At 41.7% G+C, this 19,361-nt stretch overlaps 1 protein-coding gene across 3 annotated transcripts in view; it reads right to left on the reverse strand.

Annotated features, from left to right (window-relative positions):
* LOC115629444 (homeotic protein antennapedia) overlaps positions 1–18,283 on the reverse strand; it is a 139,120-nt gene extending 120,837 nt beyond the window's left edge. For all 3 annotated transcript variants that reach the window (XM_030525898.1, XM_030525899.1, XM_030525897.1), the window contains exon 1: positions 17,275–18,283. The gene's annotated coding sequence lies outside the window, so the exon portion shown is untranslated. The remainder of the gene's footprint in view (positions 1–17,274) is intronic.
* Between the last annotated feature and the right edge of the window lie 1,078 nt (positions 18,284–19,361).

The following is a 19,361-nucleotide window of genomic DNA, read 5'->3' on the forward strand; positions in this document are numbered from 1 at the left end:
CCCCCCTCCTTTGGTAAAAGCTGCGTCTCTCTGTTCATTTGTATGTCCGTCAGTATGAACGCAAGGATCTCAGAAAGTATAAGACCTCTGGTATCCAAGTTTGTGATTTCTTCCTGGTGCATGCGGCGCAAATTCATCCCCCTATTTATGATTTCACATAGCACCCGTAATTTTTGAAATTTGCACTCAAGCTCTACATCTGAGTAATAGTTATGTGTCCTAATGATTCATTGTGATGGGTCTACTATTATGGAAGTTATAGCTCAAAGTGATCCCTGTAGTATTTCATCAACAACATATAAATTTCAACAACATATGCATTTGTTATAATTTAATGCTCGTTTTATCGGAGCAAGTACAGGGTATTTAAGAGTTGGTTCCGCTCAGCTTCATCATTCAATTCTTGCTTATCTCGAGCATAGTGAAATGAAATGCACGGGTATTTAATAATTGCGTATCCCAAGTGATTCATAGTAATAGAATTGAACAGAATTTCGAAACAAAATAGAAATCAGAAATTGTGAGAGAAGCAGGCCTACTTTCGTAAAATATACATTTAGTAGAAGGCAGGATTGCTACGAGCTTCCCAGCGAAGTGGAAATGCGAAATAAGTCAAGGGGAGCTCGAAAAAAGACAAACGGAAGCCATAAATGAAATTAAAGCACAACAGAGTGGGAGCGTGTGGAGAGGGCATTTCTCTAAGGACGAAATTAGGGTCACTGGGTGTGTTTGCTACTTCGTTACAGAAACCCGCTGACACACACTCATACGAATTGGGGGACAGTGGATAGCCCGAATTTTCAGCCAAAAATGTTTCGAAGAAGAAAATTGCGTTATTTTTTGTTCGTCTCGATGCGGCGCCCATTTTTGTTGGCCTTTTGCGTTTTGTTGAATGACAAAGATAAAAAAAGTAAGTTGGGAAAATCAACTTTGGTTTCTAGCTGCCAGCCTGGGCTTCTGACCAATTCTTTTCTCTGCGTTTCGTGAATTCTACCCGTATTTGTTTTCTTTTCGCTTTCTCCTCCTCTGGCGCAGTGTGTGGCGCTGTTATTTGTTTTTGTTTTTCGTTTTTTGGCGATTGTTGCCCCACGTCGTTGTTTTGTTTTAGTCGCCGCCCGCTGTTTTTCCCATTCTTTATATTACCACGCCATTTATCATTTCCTCTTGCCAAACACACACAGGCGCGCACACAGCTATTGCCATCCCGCTCGCACAAGTTGTTTGTTTTTATTTTTGGCACATTCCGCTCACCCGCACCTCCTATTGTGCGTGTGCTTGTGCCTGTGGAGAGATGACGGTTGCCTGCACTATGTATACACCCTACATACACACAAGTCATGTATGACTTTGCATGCTATATTATATAATATTGTACATATACATATGTACATATAATACATATGTATTATTTACTTGAGTCCTCGTTGGCCGTGAGGATGGCAGAGGGAGGGAAATAAGTACTATATATCGGCTCCATGTTGGCTTAATTTAATTTGTTAAAACTTCTACGTCACCTTCGAGGTTTTCGCGGAGCCGTCACCGTATTGCCACCATCGGCTCCCTCACCCCCACCATAGACGAGCGGGGCGAGCAATGCTGAATATTTAGGACTTTTGTGTCGACTTACAGAATACCTTCAGTTAGACACATTCGACACAGACCCCTGTGATCCACTTTTTTCTCGTCCTAAGGCTGGGAACTGACTTCCGCGTGTTTGTATTTAACGCATTTCATTGGAGGCCCCTCACATGTGATTTATCAATAAGCAACGCAAACTCCAGGCTTCAAAGTTCTGAGCTGACAGAAAGGATTATGAGATCCCGCTTCAACAATTCGCTTCTAAAGTGCAGACAAAAGTTAATTATACTACTCATAAGAAGGGAATCAAAACATTCAGTTTAGAATACTGATGTAAAATTGGGTGTATCGTCGCGGTACGATCCCACGATGCACCCGCATCAGGTAGGATATACCTATAGTTGAGAATTTGCTGCCCCCATTACGAAATATGTCTAGACAGACGGACAAACAAGCGCGTTTTGTTATGCAGATTAATATATACAACTAATTCAAAATAAATATTTGTGTATAGTACAAACTTTGTGATCTCTACCACTCCTTGTTCTGGGTCCTGCGAAAACTGAACGATGGGATGAAACATATTTACCTTCGGAAACAGAGTATGAAACGAATACTAATTATAGTGAATTCTATATATGCATGTAATTCGAATAATTTGTGTGTACATATACGAGATACCATCATCAAAAAAAAAAAAAAAACAAAGCTAAAATCAAATAGAGGACATTATTTAAAAATTAAAGACTTGCATCCTTCGAAATTGAATCTAAAACATATCATAATGTCACTATTATAATCACTATTTTCCCCATTAATGGAGTATTAAGTATCGACTTTAAGAATGTTTTTAAATCTTCGATTTTGTATTTAAAACAAGTATTGACTACCCAACTATTGACTTGGGTTTAGAACAAATCTTCTTGTTTATTTTTTTAGTGTGCGTAACGAAAATATTTGGATTTGAGGGAATTACTCGTATGCATCTACATATATCCCTCTCACAACATGCCATAAGCCAATTTCGACATTTACGACTCAAACGGAATAATATTGTAAAGCTCACTTGCTTGTTTTTGCCAGTTGTATAAAACACGGAAAACAAGAACAAGAACAAAGATAAAAATATAGACAACAAAAACAAAAACAGCGAGAGCACTGGCAATTATTGCGACTACAAGACGACCAAATTTCTTTCATTTTCGAAAACAGAATTTTGTCGGAAAGTCGTGTAGGGTAGGCGTAGCGGAAGGGTGGCAATGGATGGGGAGGGGGGAGCATAAGGAGAAGATGAAGAAGAAAACAATTTCGGGCAAACGAATCGCGCCAAGCGAGATAGATGGATGGCTCTGGTGCCAAGATTTATGGTTGATCAAGAATTTCCCGTACGCTACACGCGTTTTCCGCTTCGGTTTTTGTTTGGCTGCTTATTTTTAGCTTTTATTTTCATTTCATTTAGTTTCGGGCGGGCAGTGCAATGTCGACGTCTGTCTGCCGTTGCAGTTGTACATTTTTGTTTTATTCCAACTTGCCTTCTCCCATCGAAGCCAAGCGGAGTCTGCACCGGCTGACGAGGAGGGAGCGGCGACGTCGACGCTACGCGCGAGTGAGAAGAAGAAAAATGTCTCTTGGGTGTATTCATAACATGCCATAGCCATAAATATGCTTTCTACAAGACATCCGACGTCTATGCAACTATGGCAGCGATTGCAGCCAATGGCCGGCCAAGGCGACCATCAGAAACTGGGCGCGTATACCCGTATGTATGGATCTGGCATGTGCATGTGCATGTGTATACTTGTATAAGTACATACATTTGTATATATTTACGAACGACTAGTCTTGACTGATTGAGCGAATGCAGTGCATCAGTCGAGCACTGGCTACTTGTAATCAACTTGCTTTAAACGAATAGAGTCCGAGGGAACTTGTTTTGGGCCAATCCGGCACTGGCGGCGCTTGACGTCCTCAATTCGACAGAGTGGAATAACGACCCGAGAAAGAGAACTTACCCTTACGCTAAAAAGACAAATCATCTTTAGCCGATTGCTATATGTTGAAAAAGCTATAATAATATAATAATAATAGCACCACTTGCAGTGAACATGGCTGTAAGTTGTAAGCTTTAACTGTCAAAATCTAACAGCTTAAAACAAAGATTTTCATTAAAACTTTTTTGTTTTACCCATATCTTTACACTATTTCGAAAATATATCAGTTTTAATACTCTACATGAAATGCAAAAGAGTATATGTACTCCAGGATCTCAGAGTACATACTATAAGAGATAGAGACACAAATTTCCCCCCACTCCCCCGATAATGGGGTGTTCTGTAACGCCGTTCGTATAATCACCCATATCTCTGAGACTATAAGACCTCACACACAGGCACGCATAGACTTACATAGACACAATTCCTATGAAAATGTGCAGTTATACACTCTCAAAGTTCTTAATTTCTTTAATTATTCTACCCAGCTTTAGCTTCTCCACTTGTTTCTTAATTTTTTATGATATCAACGTCTATGCATTATATGTATTTAATCAGTGCCTGATTTGTATATATTTTCTAATACTAGCTAAATGAGTGCAGTAGCATCACTCAATAGTTCGGAACAGTAGCTCCTCACAATCTTGCTTTTTCGTTGATCTTGTCCCATGGTGGGCATCCCATGCCGCTTCACTCTCGTGGAGTCATTGTTGCAGGAAGTGTTAAGCGGAATGTTTTAATAGCTGGCACAAGGGCTCGGCGTTTATATGAAAATTACGAGAACCACGGTAAAAATATGTTCGCGTCGCAGCCGCCAAACCAGTTGTGGTTCCTGCAGCTGCAATGTCTCAATTGTGTTGTTGAGCCACCTACAGATGTAGTACGTATGTGTACATACATACATATCTACTACAGACGAGTTCGAGTACATACATACATCGATTCCTGCGGATGGTGGTGCCACCCATATAGGAGACATAGCATACTGAACTAAGAGTCGTCTTGCAGCTAATTTCATACAAATCCAAATAAATAAAATTGAAATTAAAAGTTGTTTGGCAGGCGTCGGTCGCAAGGCACGGACGAGACCTCGAACACCGAAAATACACGAAAGGTGATAAATCAGGTGACAGAAATTAATTGAGTTATTCAACGTTGGGTGCACCGCACACACTTGTATCTGTTTCTGATTCTCTTCATAAGCTCGAAGCTGAGCGAGTTCCTTCAGTGTGTGTGTGTGTGTGTGTGTGTGTGTATGTGTGTGCGTGTGTTCGTGTGTAGATCTGTGCCGTGCTTGTCGTCGCCGTTGTTATTGGTTGTTGCTCCAAAGCCAGAGTGTCATCCGGCCTCACACTTGTGCCAGGCCGCGCCCCAAAACTTCAGTCAAGTTCGCTTTTTGCCCCTTCGGTGTAGCTTTTCTTTTACTGATTTTGGATTAATTTGTTCTGTTGCGCACGAGGGCAGCCAAGTAACACTCCCCGCCCCCTCGGCATTGCAGTTTGGATTGCTTCGTTGCGTCACAAAGAACAGAAAATACAGAGATGGAAGCAGAACTGAAAGTCATATACCTGGTGGCTAAGAACCTGGTGCTGCAGTTCGGGCTGGTAATGGTGATGTCGATAAAGGGAGCGAGTGCGGGTTCGGGTTCGGGTGCAGGTACGGGTTCGGGTACGGCTACAGGTACAGGTACGCGCTCTGTGACTGCTCTGCAGTGAATGATATATGAAGTATCTCATGGTATGACATTAACAGCACACACGAACATGTAGTTTTGTTATTTATGGAGTTTTCAGATATTTTGAAGGTATTAACATTGAAACAAATTATTATGATTACAAGATTTATAGCCGCTTGTGAACGAAACATACGAATAAAGAGATACAACAGCCACAGCTACAGCTACAGATACACCAACAACAACTACAAGAGGAACAACCGCGGCAACAAAAATGTAGCATATCGCATTTGAATAAAATCTCTTGCTGCTGAGAATGCGAATGCGAGTGCGAACACAGTCCGTTTGGTATTCTCTATGTCGATGGCACCCTTTATCATTTGATTGATTAAAAGGAGCTGCTGCTTAGCCATTTTCATACTAATTTGAAAAGAGAATAACTAGTTTTTCTCACTTCGATTTAGATACTACGAGAATACCTGTGTCTTCTCAATCTTAAGAGAGTCCCCAATTAAATCCAATCCAATATCATAATGACTCGTTTAGCGAGTAATCTAGTGGAGAGGCGCGCCAGCCCACACCGTTGATTTGCATGTAAATTGTCAAAGGAAGTGATAAACGATGGTCAGCGACTTTATAAAGAACTTTTATGAAAATCTAATAAAAATTACACTTTTATGGACATGGAGACACACACAACTGCACGCTCGCCCATTTGGACATGACAGAGAAGATGACAAATTATCAGACAAGCTGACTGGCATCGACGCGACAGCAACGCCAACAGCAACAGCAATACTAACAACAACAACAACAACAACAACGAGTGTGGCGAGCGGCAAGTGCACTGCAATTAGTCAAAGTGGCCAACGCGCAACACCAGCCACAATACTAACAAAAGCAGCAACAACAACAACGTCAACAACTTCTATGCAGACAGTTTAGGTTTAAAACGTTAAAGGGTTATGGTAATATGACTGACAGCGGAGAGTGTTGGCGAACATTGGCGCAGAAAGCAATAAAAGTGTGATAAAATTCTGCTTCCAAGGAAAAACAGGCAACAGTATCAGGGAACAGCGATCGCAGCGGCATAACAATGGTGGCACGTAGCTCCACGAGCGACGTGCGTCAACTTGAGGCAATTACGCGAGGCAGCCAGTCGCGAAAAGAGGGGCTCAGTATTGAGCGAATCCAAGGATTTGTAATGCTGCTGGCGCTGCCCAGACATCCAAACATTGAGCCGGCACCCAACGCAACACCCGGACACTGTTAAAATTATGGGTAATTTGCGGCAGCGACAGGTGTGTGTGTGCTGTGGCCATCGATGTCTGGCGGTCAGTTCCACTGGCTCCCACCCTCTCCGCACTTGAAGCCAATCGTTTGAATCAATAAACAACGATTAGACCCATGCTTAGAGCCCAGTGAAAAGCACTATTCGTCGTTATGCGCCATGGCCCATCGTCTGAGGCCCCCACGCGCATCCGCCAAACGAACCATTACCACTTTCCCATTAGTATGATTTTGAAATGTATCTGGCCGGTATGATTGGAGAAGTATCACGGCAAATACTTATACTACACCAGTATGTAGGTTGTAACTTGAAGATATAAATGTTAATGAAGCAGCAGCAAATGTGGATCCTACCTTAAATGTATGTCTATAAAAGTACAGGTCATTATGGAGCATTAGGAATTCGTATGTGTGATCTGCGTTGTAACTGAGACCCTAATTAATAGCTTTATCGTATTCTGCATTTCCAGAAAAATCAATCTAGACATGTCTGTCCGTCCGCCTGTCTGGAGGCAGCGCTTAAGACCACATTAACCAAATTCGGTATGCAAACATCCTCTAATCCTAAAACTACACACGGAAGTTACTTTGGTTCAAGGTTTTTAAAGCTATATTTTTTACCCCGTACTGAGAGTGTAAGAGGGTATGCTAGTTTTGGGCAAATTTTTATTTAATGCACCCCACTCTCCCAATCTAAGCGATTTTCCATAGTTCCCGTAATTCTGGGAATTTTTGACTTTCCAAATTCGCCAATTACATTTGGTTAGTACTTGTAGTTGAGCCCTAATGTTGTTTCCCTGTGATACGTCAACGCTAAACGTATTTATAGGCACACATTTAAATGCCCAAGATGCCAGCAGCTGTGGTTGTTGAAACACACGATCATTCTTATGGCAGCTATATGATAGTGGGATCAGTCTATATCGACTCGTCTCGTTATACTGATCGTAGTACACAATTTTGGAGGTGGGTGCAGATTTCGAATTCTAGCATTCCACTCTTGTTAAATCTAGTGTCGTGCGTGCCTATAAGTTTACTCGCTTTGTATTCTTTTAATCGGAATTGCAGTTAAGTGCAGAAACAGCGATTTTCATTTCGATTCGATGCTTATATTCGCCCCATTCTGCTTTCAGCACCCTCTCCACATCCCCGAATAAGTTGATTTTTTGTTTGAAGGAAACCAATTTGTTCTGCAGTATGATTTAAACGGTTTTATGGCCGCCCTGTTGTTTTCACTGCCTATTCGCCCTTAAGTGAGCCACTTGACAACCGAAGCTACCACTAGCAGAGCCACCACCAACACCCTGTCCTTCCCACTGTCTTTATCAGCACACACAAGCCCACAGGATAGTAGTGGAAATTTGCAGCATATGCACAAAGGGCGGACAAGCAGGGAGGAGGACGAATGACAAGATGGGCTTCTAGTTACGCAAGACATTTGGTTAAATTCCAATTCATTTGCGGAGGGCACGGGAGCGTAGAATGACAGGGCCGGGCCGTGGTAGCAATGTCACTGGCGACTAGAGCGTCCCTTCTTTGCTGATGCCCCTGCCCCTGCGCCAGCCGCTGCCCCAGCCCCTGTCCGCGCCTCAGACAGCCGCAGCAAACAAGCTTAGTCGTGTGCGAGTGTGTCGGCGTATGTGGATGCGCAATGTGTTGTGAATGGCAGCCGTAACGGTTTAATCTGTTTTAAATTATTTTTGGGCATTTGCGGACACAAACAATGGCGGGCAGAGGCGGCGGCGATGGGTGACGGCAATCGCTAATCTGGGCGCGCAGCAGCTCGAGAGATTCTGGACCTGGACTCGCTATTCCCATTTGGTTTGCGACCATTGCCGCATCGGTTGCCTTTCATATTTGTTGTTGTCGGTGCGCAGCCCTTGCTCTGCACCAGAAGCGCGGCGGCAAAGAAACCCTCGCGCCATCTCTCTCTCTGCTATGTGTGTGCCGTGCTCTCGCTCTCTCTCTCTCTCTCTCTCTCTCTCGTTTTGCCGACGCCAGGCCATGTTGCCTGGCAACGCTTGGCATCAAGATTAATTTTAGAAAAAAAGGAAAGAAATAAGTCAAAATGATTAATGGGCCTTAATTTTTTCGTTGTCGCTTTCTTGTGCTGCCTTTTCTTTTGAGCGTGTGTGTATGTAGATTCCTCTGCCGGAGCATGGTCATAGGTATGGGTATGGGTATGGTTGGGTTCGGATTCAGTTTCGGTTTTTGGGCTCACCCTCCACAGCATCGCCCCGCAACTTTGGGCTCTCCCAAATAGTTTCGAACCGCTAATGCATCATTTTAAAACCTTCCACTCACCACTGATATGTCTCGCCCGCACACACACACACACACACACACACACACGCACGCACACTGCCTGCTCTTCAGAACAACAATTATGGCCGCTCTACTGGGATAATGGCTGAAGCATCGCATCCCCTTTATCTCATCAATCCCTCTACATTTCAGGCATATGAACACACAAGATATGTGATCCAAAGATAACATACTCTAGAAAAAATACATTTGCGCCTGTAAATAATAAAACGTTCCTATTGCAACTAAAACATGGAATTGCAAATTCCGATTTGCCTCAAATTATATAGAACTATCAGATCAAAAATACCATTGAAATATAATTAGACTTCAAAATCAGGCGATAATTTAATGGAAAGTTGTAGTACTCGGAATCGAAATAAGAAATTACTTTTCATACTTATTGTGAAAAGTCCACATAAAGTATATATGAGTATATTCTTAATCAGCGTCATGCACGAAATCGATCTAGACATATTTGTCCGTCTGTCTGTCCGTCGGTACTAACTAGCTACTAACTAGGCAACGAGAGTTTATTTTTATTTCTGCCCCTTTCGCCCGCCATAGAATTTCATCGATATTGTCCACAATTCCGTAGCTGCATTAACTTACTCTTGTATTCGTAAATAATATAAAACTTATTCTCTGTCAATGATTTAGTACTATGCCCAAGAACTCCAGCATCGAATTCGCTTTTCTCCTTATTGTTGCTTCTTCTATGAGCACATTCAACACAATGGCGGAAGTTTCTATGGATATAGGGTATTTAACTGTCGGTCTTACAAAAGTAACGCCTGCCAGGAGGCCCTTTTAAGTTAAACTCCTATAGAAAGAAATATATATGAGGCCATCCTTAGTTTCCTAAGAACCTTGAGGTTATGATGGCAACCAATATGTTCTCAGTATAAATAGCATTCAATGCCGAAGAAATTGGATTAAAAACTGACTTCAAATCCATATCAAAGCTTCCCTTGCAACTGAAAGTTGGCATTTCGATTGCGTTTCGCTAAAAATCAGAGCGCAAGCATGCTGGCACGATTTCTCATAATCTTTCCGGTTGAAGTTGACTCTTTTCTAAGGCTTTGTTGCCCTTTTAATTGTGAAACTTCCACGAAATGCCCGCAAGTTTGTCAGTTGGTTCGTGTTTGGGGCCGACGCCGACACAAAGGTAGAGGCAGACTGTGGGACTGACACTGCGACTGAGACTGGGACTGAGACTGCCCTCTTCGACGGCTTCCAAGGACGGCCGGTCACTGAGCAATCCGGGTCGCATTTGTGTCATTTTGCGAAAACTCTGACATGTGTGACATTGTTTCCGTTGCTTTTTTCTCGCAGCATTTTGTTGATGTTGTTTTTGCGCCATTTTCGAGTGTTTTGTCGAGTCGTAATGGTAGTTGTAGATGCGGCCGCGGCCGCGGTCACTGCTTAATTTTTATTTGTTTTTAGCAGCAACGAAACGAAATTTGTTCATGTTATTTCGAGTTTGAAGCACACACACTTGCGCAAAGAGCTGCACATGATTAGTTAGACACTCGTACATACATACCTACTCGTACGTAGATGCCAACAATAAAGCAGCAAAAAGCAGAAACAACTCAGCCACATTAAACACGTCGCAAGCGGCCTGGTCTGCGTTTTAAATTTGCCGCCTTAGATGCAAGTTTTTGGCTTTGTGTTTTTGCTTGTGCCAACATCTCTTGACTACATTTTTCGTTTTTGATTTTCTTTTTCGTTTTTGCTGAGCTTATGCATATATGTGGCGTGTTTCTATTGTTGTTGCTGTTGTTTCCCTGAGACAATAAGGTCTTGCATCCGTAGCGCGTTGGCTAGCCCCGAACTCACACAGCACGCAGCCCTCAGCCCGCAGCTACAATTTTAGAGTCATATTTTCAAGTAAATATTCTAAATATTTTACAAATTCAGAGCGTTGCTAATTGCGTAAAAAAGAAAATTCTACATACGTAATTTTTCAAAATCATAAAAATACGCACATGCATCTGTAATTGTTTGCATATCCTTGACAGGCTCTTTGGGATTGACACGCAGTTCGTAGCAGCCGCGACCGCCAACTGCTTTCAACTGCGCTCTTATATGCAAATGTTACGCAACATATGTTGCCGGACACGCGCTTCTAGTTCCTCTCCGGCTTTGTCCGCCTTTGTCTCCCTTTGTCTACCGTCCGCCGTCCGCTGCCCTAGAAAAGCAGCACTGAGACAATTGCAGTCCTTGGTCACAGTTTTTGGATCTAGCTGTGTCTACTGCATGGTTCCCAGAGATTTATGTCGATTTTTTATGAGTTATTGACTTCTTTACACAAATAAATCACAAAATTTTCTTCATTGTGATGTGTTTGTGAAAATATTAGAAGCGAATGTGATTTATGATGCGACTGCAACTGCCACTGCCACTGCGAGGATGCGAGCACACATCCTCACACGAGCACATACGATTCTCAGCTGTTCTCTCAAAACGTGCACAGGCAAAGATATACCTTCATATCAGAAGCGAACTGTGCGGAGCGGAGTTTTCCATTGACTACATCAGTGTGTGTTGCAAATGGTGCTCGTAGAGGAGGTACACTTAACGTATTTAGTCTCAGTAGAGTTGTATTGGTTAATTATAAAATATATACACACATAGTAAATGGTTCTTTTGACTTAACCAGCATAAAGCTTCAAGCCTCCTCGTACCTTAAAGCAAACAACTTCTACCTCGATGGTCCAGGGCCGGGAACTCTATAAGCTCGTCATCTAATCTGTATACCCTGTTCCCGCACGGAAAACGATATGTTCGTCGGTCTGTCCGTCTGTCTGTCTGTATGCATGCATATCCGAAAGTGTAACAGCTAGAGTCATCAAACTTGATTGCAATCACATCTTATTAAGTCGTATTTACCCATGCTTTATCTTAATAGCACAATTTTTATGGAAGTTATAGCCATAAATAAAGTCTCGGTCCATGCTCTGCATGTAGCCGTTATGATTCAGGAGCGTACTGCACACAGACACATACACACGCACACACTTGCGCTTTTGGGTGTATGCAAATGAAATAATTTACATAAGCATATGGTATTGCAGATATCGCGCCTTCGATTCTCCTATCATGCTGATCATGTATGAACCCATTACCCTTACATATATCAGTGTTGGGTTATTTCGACTGTACGAGTACCCGTAAGTAGAGCACTTTTGGGAGGTAATTATTAAAATGTCTATTGAAAAATGTGTGTCTATAAAAACAGCCACTGCATCGTTACTTTAATTCAGTGTCGTTGGCATTGTATTATTCTTTACTCTAAGTAAAGAAACTTTTGAGTGATAGCAAATAGCATAGAGACTCGCATGGGTAGTGTAGCAAAACGATTTGACTTCTAACGATCGGTCGTTTTCAGTCGAAAGTTAAAATCAAGGTGCAGCCCACGACTGCCACTAGGAGTGAGGCACACAACTGCAAGTCGAGGCCGACTGCAGCCGATGCGCTGCAAGGCGATTCAGATCACTTTCAATTCGGCGACAACAATGCGAACTCATAAATAATAATTTCAGACCTATTCCGATTTGAAAAGAACGCAAAAGTTGAAAACCTTAAAAAGAAGCAGCGTGGCCAACTGTAAAAACAGGTAACCTTCAAGCGAGCCAGCGGTCCGGAGCAACAACACAATGGCAGCAAAGTCAAACCAAAAGTCATGTCCGGTGTGGACGGACAGTGCTCAGTGTCTCGGCTGCCGAGTCGCTCAGTGGGTTCAAAGTCAAATGCCGGAGATGCGTTCGCCCAGATACGCGCTAAATTGCCACTGCGAAGGACGCATATTAATTTTTATAGCCGTAGAAAATGATGATTGCATAACCGACTGCGCCGACTTAGAGTTAACACCAAGCGGCTTCGAGGTCTGCCTGGCTGGTGGACTAGGAGAAGGCAGTGCCGTGCAGGTGATTTTCCAATCGTGATGAGTTTTTGGAAAATCTGCATTGCCCAATGACATATGCAGAGGTACCTGAAAGTGGAAGTGGAAAATGCAAGTGCAAAAAAAGCAGGTTTCACTTTTACTCGTAGTGTTGTTGTTGGGTTTTCAAGGGCACTTCGAGCATAAAAAAAGAGCCCTCATACTGTAATTAGGACTCAACATGCCGTGCTGACCAAATCTGAGCGCTACAACTGCATTTGGCTTAGATTTTCATCAGCCCGCGACAGCCGGGGCTAACTGACTTATATCTCGTATTTACTTTCTGCTTGTTTGTTTACTTTTTTCTTTGGTTCGCTGTGCAATTTGGGTTTTCATTTTAGGAATCCTGCCTCTCTTCCTCCCTGTTTCTCGTGCAGCGAAATCGCCGCAGTCTATGGTTTTTTACTTTTGCCGATTTTTGCGTTTGTTGTCGCGTATCTCCTTGCCATAAATCATTGTCACCCGCTCTGTGCAATGTCACTGCGAGCGCACCCCGCTGGGCGGTAGCAACGAGGCTCCACAGCAGGCAAAAAACTGAGCAAAAGTCACTGACGCTGACTCCTCGTAGCGGCTGCGGCCCAACTCAGACTGCGGCTCCAAGCACTCCCAGCAACTGAGCCGAGGCCGTCTAGCAAGCTGAATCCCCGGCAAAGTGCCACCCAAAATCAGCGCCCAACCAACTTGGCTCTTTCGTCCTTCTTCACTGCAGCGACATCAAAATCGTACACGAAATTAAAAAGCACACCAAAGAAGCATCAACAACTGTTTTGCAGGCATTTCTGTTGGTTGGAATGGGGACGGTGTTTGGATTTTCTAGAGTGTTAAAAATATAGATGCAATTCCATATATCGTATGTAGGCGCGACTACCACTGTTGTGTGATGTACTTCGAACACATACAGATTTTACTAATATTTTTGTGTGAATTCGATTAAACGTAACTAAACTCAATATGTAGCTCTGACAAATAAGTGCGACCCTTCTTTGAACTACGCACAGTCAAGATCAATCAAGAAGATATTTCAAACTGAGGCCGGCCAGGCTTTGAATGAATTGAAGTCTATTTTTCTTATCCTCCTTCGTTTGGACGATATATCAATTATCGGCAATTCCATAAATCAGTGCTCATATAGACGAATTTCCGATTTATATCTGCATTCTGATTAATAATATATATTTATATACGAGTATGTGTATTTTTCCCCTGGCGGCTAGTACTTAAATAGATGCCTCCGTTAACTTAATTAGTTACAATTACAACAAAAACAAAATTCCCCCCAATTTTTATTTCAAAACGACAAAAACTCCAAATTATTATAAACCCAAATTTTGCATACACCTACTATTTTAAAAGCATATCCTCTCTGTAAAGGCTCTATAATATTGGCATCTAATTGGGTCAAACATTTCGATGGCAGATGTGTATAATAGCCTCGGCGCAAAGCGCAGTTCAATAACTTTAAAAGAGAAGAATTTACATGATCAATAGTGCCGAATTCTTCCATAAAATATCTTCGATTCGTAATTCCAACCATAAATAGCTTACGATTTTTTATTTTCTTTTGTTCTAAAGCGATGGCGACAGAAACCTTAGATCTTTTTGGAACTACTTCACGTGTCACTATTTCAGTCTGTCCATTCTGTTCCATTCCTGAAAATTACCGATGACTCTTCCGTTTATCTTTGCTTAATTTTTATTCATTTCATCCAATATCATTTATATAGTGAAAGTAGTAGATCCAGCCTTGAGTTCTGCTGTTATATATCAAATAAATTATATATCAACTCGTGCTAATTCATATATACATTTTTTATCTAGCATAGGGTACACAAAACCGGTTTCGAAAGTTGTTGATTCTTGGGGTCCTTGGAGTAACATTTAGTATACCTAAGTAACTGCCAAAGAGTTAAATGGTTTATTTATTTGCCAGTTGTTCATGCCGGGGCACGCTCGGGACACCAATGTTGACGCGTAAGCTTCAGCAACCCATATGCAGAGCAAGCTCCTTACAAACAAAATATAACTTTGGATCGGTACAAAGATTTCTGAATCAAATTTGGTTCAAGGTGATCTTAAGTCTCATCAGTCCGTGCACTATATCATATGGATGTTAAAGGTAGAAAGAAAAGGTGAATGGATCCCTCTTTATAGCCAAACGCCTTATATGTTTTACGATATCACAGCCAAACTTGGCATTTCTAAGTGTTCTACAATGCCTCACGAATTTCATTTTAGTTGAAGATCTGCAGCGGCATGCAGGGATGTTTAGTTTTAAATTAAAGGGCCTAATTAAGCCGATACATGGTGTACAGAAGTAGGACGTGCCCAACTTTAAACATTAAGCTTGTTTAGATTTAAGTTGCAATAGTAGTTTCCCCTTTGTTTTATTTTTTTAGATTTTATTTTCTAAATGCACGATCCAGAACTACTTTTTAAACTAACTTTAATGTACATTAAACGTTCATTCGATTTACTTGAGAGTTTCTGTAAAAATTCAACGCACAGAGTCTCCTTCGGGTTTCGCAATACTTGTAGCATTCATTTTTTGAGTTATTTTGAAGAGTTCGTTTTGATTTCAGCTTTGTGCACCAATGGAAAGAAACTCATTTGATTTAATTTTAATATGAATGTGAAATCCCTATTTTCTGCATATGATTAATTAGTCGTGCAGTATTGACATTTAGCAGGTTGGCTTAGGAATACGATAAGGTTTTAATTACGAATGTCTCGCATATGCTTAACAAAACAAGTTTTATTTATTATTTCTTCAAATATTTTCGGTAGACTTTGGGAATTTGAGTGTTTTGTGCTGAGTTCGTTTAAAATCGTTTTCGTGTCATTTAAGGTTGCGGCAAGCATGTTGGCATTGATTAATGTTTTTACAAAACAGTTGTCGTCTGGTTGTTATGGCATATTATAAATCTATAGCTGCTATACCCTCGTAGTGTGAATATGAGTAAGATTTTATTTATTTAATCATTATTTTCTGCTTTATTCAGCGTAAATTTATACTTAAAAACCGGAGTTTTCTCGCTAGAGTAATGTTGATGTCAGACTGGACTCAAAGTTACGAAGCTTACTACTTCAGAAGAAGGTGTTCTATAAGAAGGAGTCCATTATGATTGTTTTTACTGTTCGTTTATTGGCGCATTTATACTTGATCCAAACAAAAAAATTAAAAAATTATAAAGCAGTCTCCATATTTTGGGGATGTGCAATTAACAAAGAATGTAAGTATCTCGATCAAACTTTTTTTTTAGTATTGAGAAATGAAGCTACGTGTACTTCAACAAATGGGATTGATAGAGTATCCGAATGCCAATGCGCAACTCACACGCATATTTAAGGCCTTTCCAAATATAGATAATGAAATATTAAAACGAAATATAAAACAAAACAGCATCATCGTAGAAAAGTGTCAATATATACATATATGTATGTATGTATATATGGTTATCGGAAAACATAAACAAAGTTAATCAAAGCTGCTGCCATAAATCAGCAATGCTTATGATTTTGTAAGCTGTGAAACATTTCCAACTGATTTCATGGCTAAGTTATGGGAAAATAATTTCATACGATGGGTAAATTGGATTGCAGTATCGGTCAAAAAATCACACAAATTTTGAGCAATGAGAACAGGCTGTTGTCTATGAATACTATGGTATGTACGCATTATTAAGTGTGTTAAGAATAAATAACGCTGCATTGAACAGTTCATTAAAACTTATTGAACAGCTCAACACAAGCAAAACAGCAACAGCAACAAAAAGAAACGATTGTAAAATGTAAATGAAATAAATTTTACGGCACGGTTGAGAATGAAGCGAAAATGCAATGAGCGATAGAGCAGACATAGCGAGAGAGCGGACGTGGCGGAGGGTGCGACAAATGTACGGCTAGACAACTAGGACAACAGCAGTGGCACCAGCAACAACAACAAGAAGGACAATGCGCACAGCAATGGCCGCATAAATTTTCTATGCAGGCACTCTCGCCGCTTCTCTACGTGTATATGAGTGTGAGTGCGCTTGTGAGTGCGAGTTGGCACTCACACACACACTGAAAATAGCAAAATAGCAAATGGTTGCATGCAAATGGCCGCCCACATACCGCCCACAGTTGGCGGAAGTGAAACTATGTTGCCAGGATATATGCAATAATTCAAAACGAATTCCAAGTTCAAAGCGGCCATTACTCGGGCCGAGCCTCAGTTCCAGCTCCAGCCTCAGACTCAGTCGCTGCCACTGCCACTGCCCCTGCCCCTGGCACTGCAGCTGCATTTGTTACAAGAGCTGCAAGCAGCCGAAATAGGCAGCAGCTCTGAAATGTATGCAAATGGCTAATAAGCCTGTCAACAGTTGGAATACTGTTGGCCGCTTTGGCATTTTGACTGATGGCCCGTCGTCCCACAATCGTGAGTTATGAAGTGTTGAGCTCGTTGCCGAGGATGAAAAATAGCAATTGAAATGGCGCGCTCGCTCACTTACCGTTTAATCCGCAGAACAGAAAGTTGGCCTCGTCGCACTTTGAAATCCTCGAAAGCTTAAATATTCAACTTGCTGTGTTGCACGTGCGCTCGAAAGTTTAGCCTGGCGTAGGAAACTTTTTCGTTTTATTGTGGCTGTCTACTCCGCCAGGTTTTAGCATTTGATGTAGAGAGTCAATTTCCCGCGATTGTTGGAGCTTCGTTTTGAGTTATATTTTAAGTTACTTTAATTTTAAGGATAAGTAGTTGGTACTGTGTGTAAATATTGCTTGCTTTGGGACTAGAAATGTTGAGCTCCTCAACTATAAACTACAGTATTATTATTGTTGTGGTTTACTTATTTGTATATATTTATGTATGTGTGTGTATGTGCTAGTATGCATAACGAAAGCACTAGGATCCTTAGTTAATGCCAGATATTACCGAATGGCTTTAAGTACTCGTAGATGCTTCTACACTCGCACTCGCCCTCGCGTCGCACTAGAGTCTCTTATTGGATATTATCAACCAATGGTATGTATACAAATGTTTATTGCACACTAAATTGCATTTGCTGAAATGGCCAAGTGGCAGACACCTGCCAGACGCTGCTTAGCCCGTTTATGGGCCCAATCGTTCACATAAACATAAAACTCACACCACACCGACTTTTCGACCTCGAACTCGACTTAAAATCAACTCAATCGTCAACTCACGGCCATGGCCAGAACCATAAAACGGTCTGTTCGTATGCCTGTCTTCTTAAAAGTCTTACGCGATTTTCTATTCGTTTATCATTCTCATTTTGTATGGAGTAAGGATACTTTGCCGAGCAGTGGCCAACGTGCGACTGAATTCCGCTTGCGGTTCTAATTTTTTACGATTATTGTTATGATTATTTTTACGGTTTTTATGAGCTGTCAATTGGCCACGATGGCGACGACCACGACGAACGACTGTGAGCAACGCTGTGCGCGGTTAGTTGGACAAGCACACCGAGGACGGCACTCGGGCACTGCTGCTGCTGCCTCTGCCAGCTGCCTCGACGATATATGGATGCGGCTGATGTGCCAGATACGCCCGCGACTACAGCAACAACATTAACAAACAACAACAACACCAACAACAGCAACAACTTCCGCGGCTACGACGACTACAACGCTCGAAACGACAACGTGTGCAGATACACGGATACACGAGTGCTCTGTGTTGTGTGATGTTGATTTCTTTACGACTTCTATCAAACTAAACCCATAAAGCATTCAATTCAAAGCATATACATGTGAAAATCCAAGCGAGAACTCCTTATTAATCCAGAAGTGCGCCGGCTTCGCAGTTTCAGCTGGCGTCGACGCCATCAGCGCAAAGCCAGTATATAAATAATCTTATAAGGGACTCTCGCTGTAGTAGCAGCAGCGTCAGCGGCAGCAATAGCAGCCGCAGCGACGACGCTTTGCCCCAAAACTCAGGTCGCTCGTTTACTCTCTCCGACAGCGTTGGAAACGCTTACTTCTGTTACGTGACGTTAGAGCTTACGCAGGGCCACGGCCATAAAGTATCCACTTTTCACTCACTCTGAGCGCATGAGTGAGTGCCTCTGCTATTGCCTCGGCAGCGCAGAAGTCGCTGAGAAGTCGCTGCGACGTCGCTTGCGACGCTGCGCAATTTGTGTTTTCGTTGCGAAATTTATTTTTGCGGCAGCTCTGTACGACGGTAGTTGTGTCTTTGTTTGCACGGTGTCGAGCTTGGACTGTTACTGGCTTGGCACGATATACCGATATAGTTTGCAATATATTTATAATGATATTTTTAAAGAACATCTAGAACGCCTATGCTCTCCTGGGATATACATATATATATTTCAAATGTATTTATTTAATACTAGATCACAGTTAAAAAACGATATCTGCATACAGTTTTTTTTTTCTTAACACACTGGAAGTACCGTTTCCTTAAGTACCAACAAATTGAGGAAATATAATTAAAGAGATATTTAATTGGATTTTTTTCGCCTTGGTTCAATACTTTAAAAAAGTATATTATATGTGGTCAATTAAGATTTCGTTTTGGATGTCTAAGCAATATCTTACTTGTAGTCTTTAACAACTA

The sequence above is a fragment of the Scaptodrosophila lebanonensis genome, unplaced genomic scaffold (genome assembly GCF_003285725.1).
Source record: "Scaptodrosophila lebanonensis strain 11010-0011.00,11010-0021.00 unplaced genomic scaffold, SlebRS2 tig00000150-arrow-arrow-pilon, whole genome shotgun sequence".
NCBI classification, from domain to species: domain Eukaryota; kingdom Metazoa; phylum Arthropoda; class Insecta; order Diptera; family Drosophilidae; genus Scaptodrosophila; species Scaptodrosophila lebanonensis.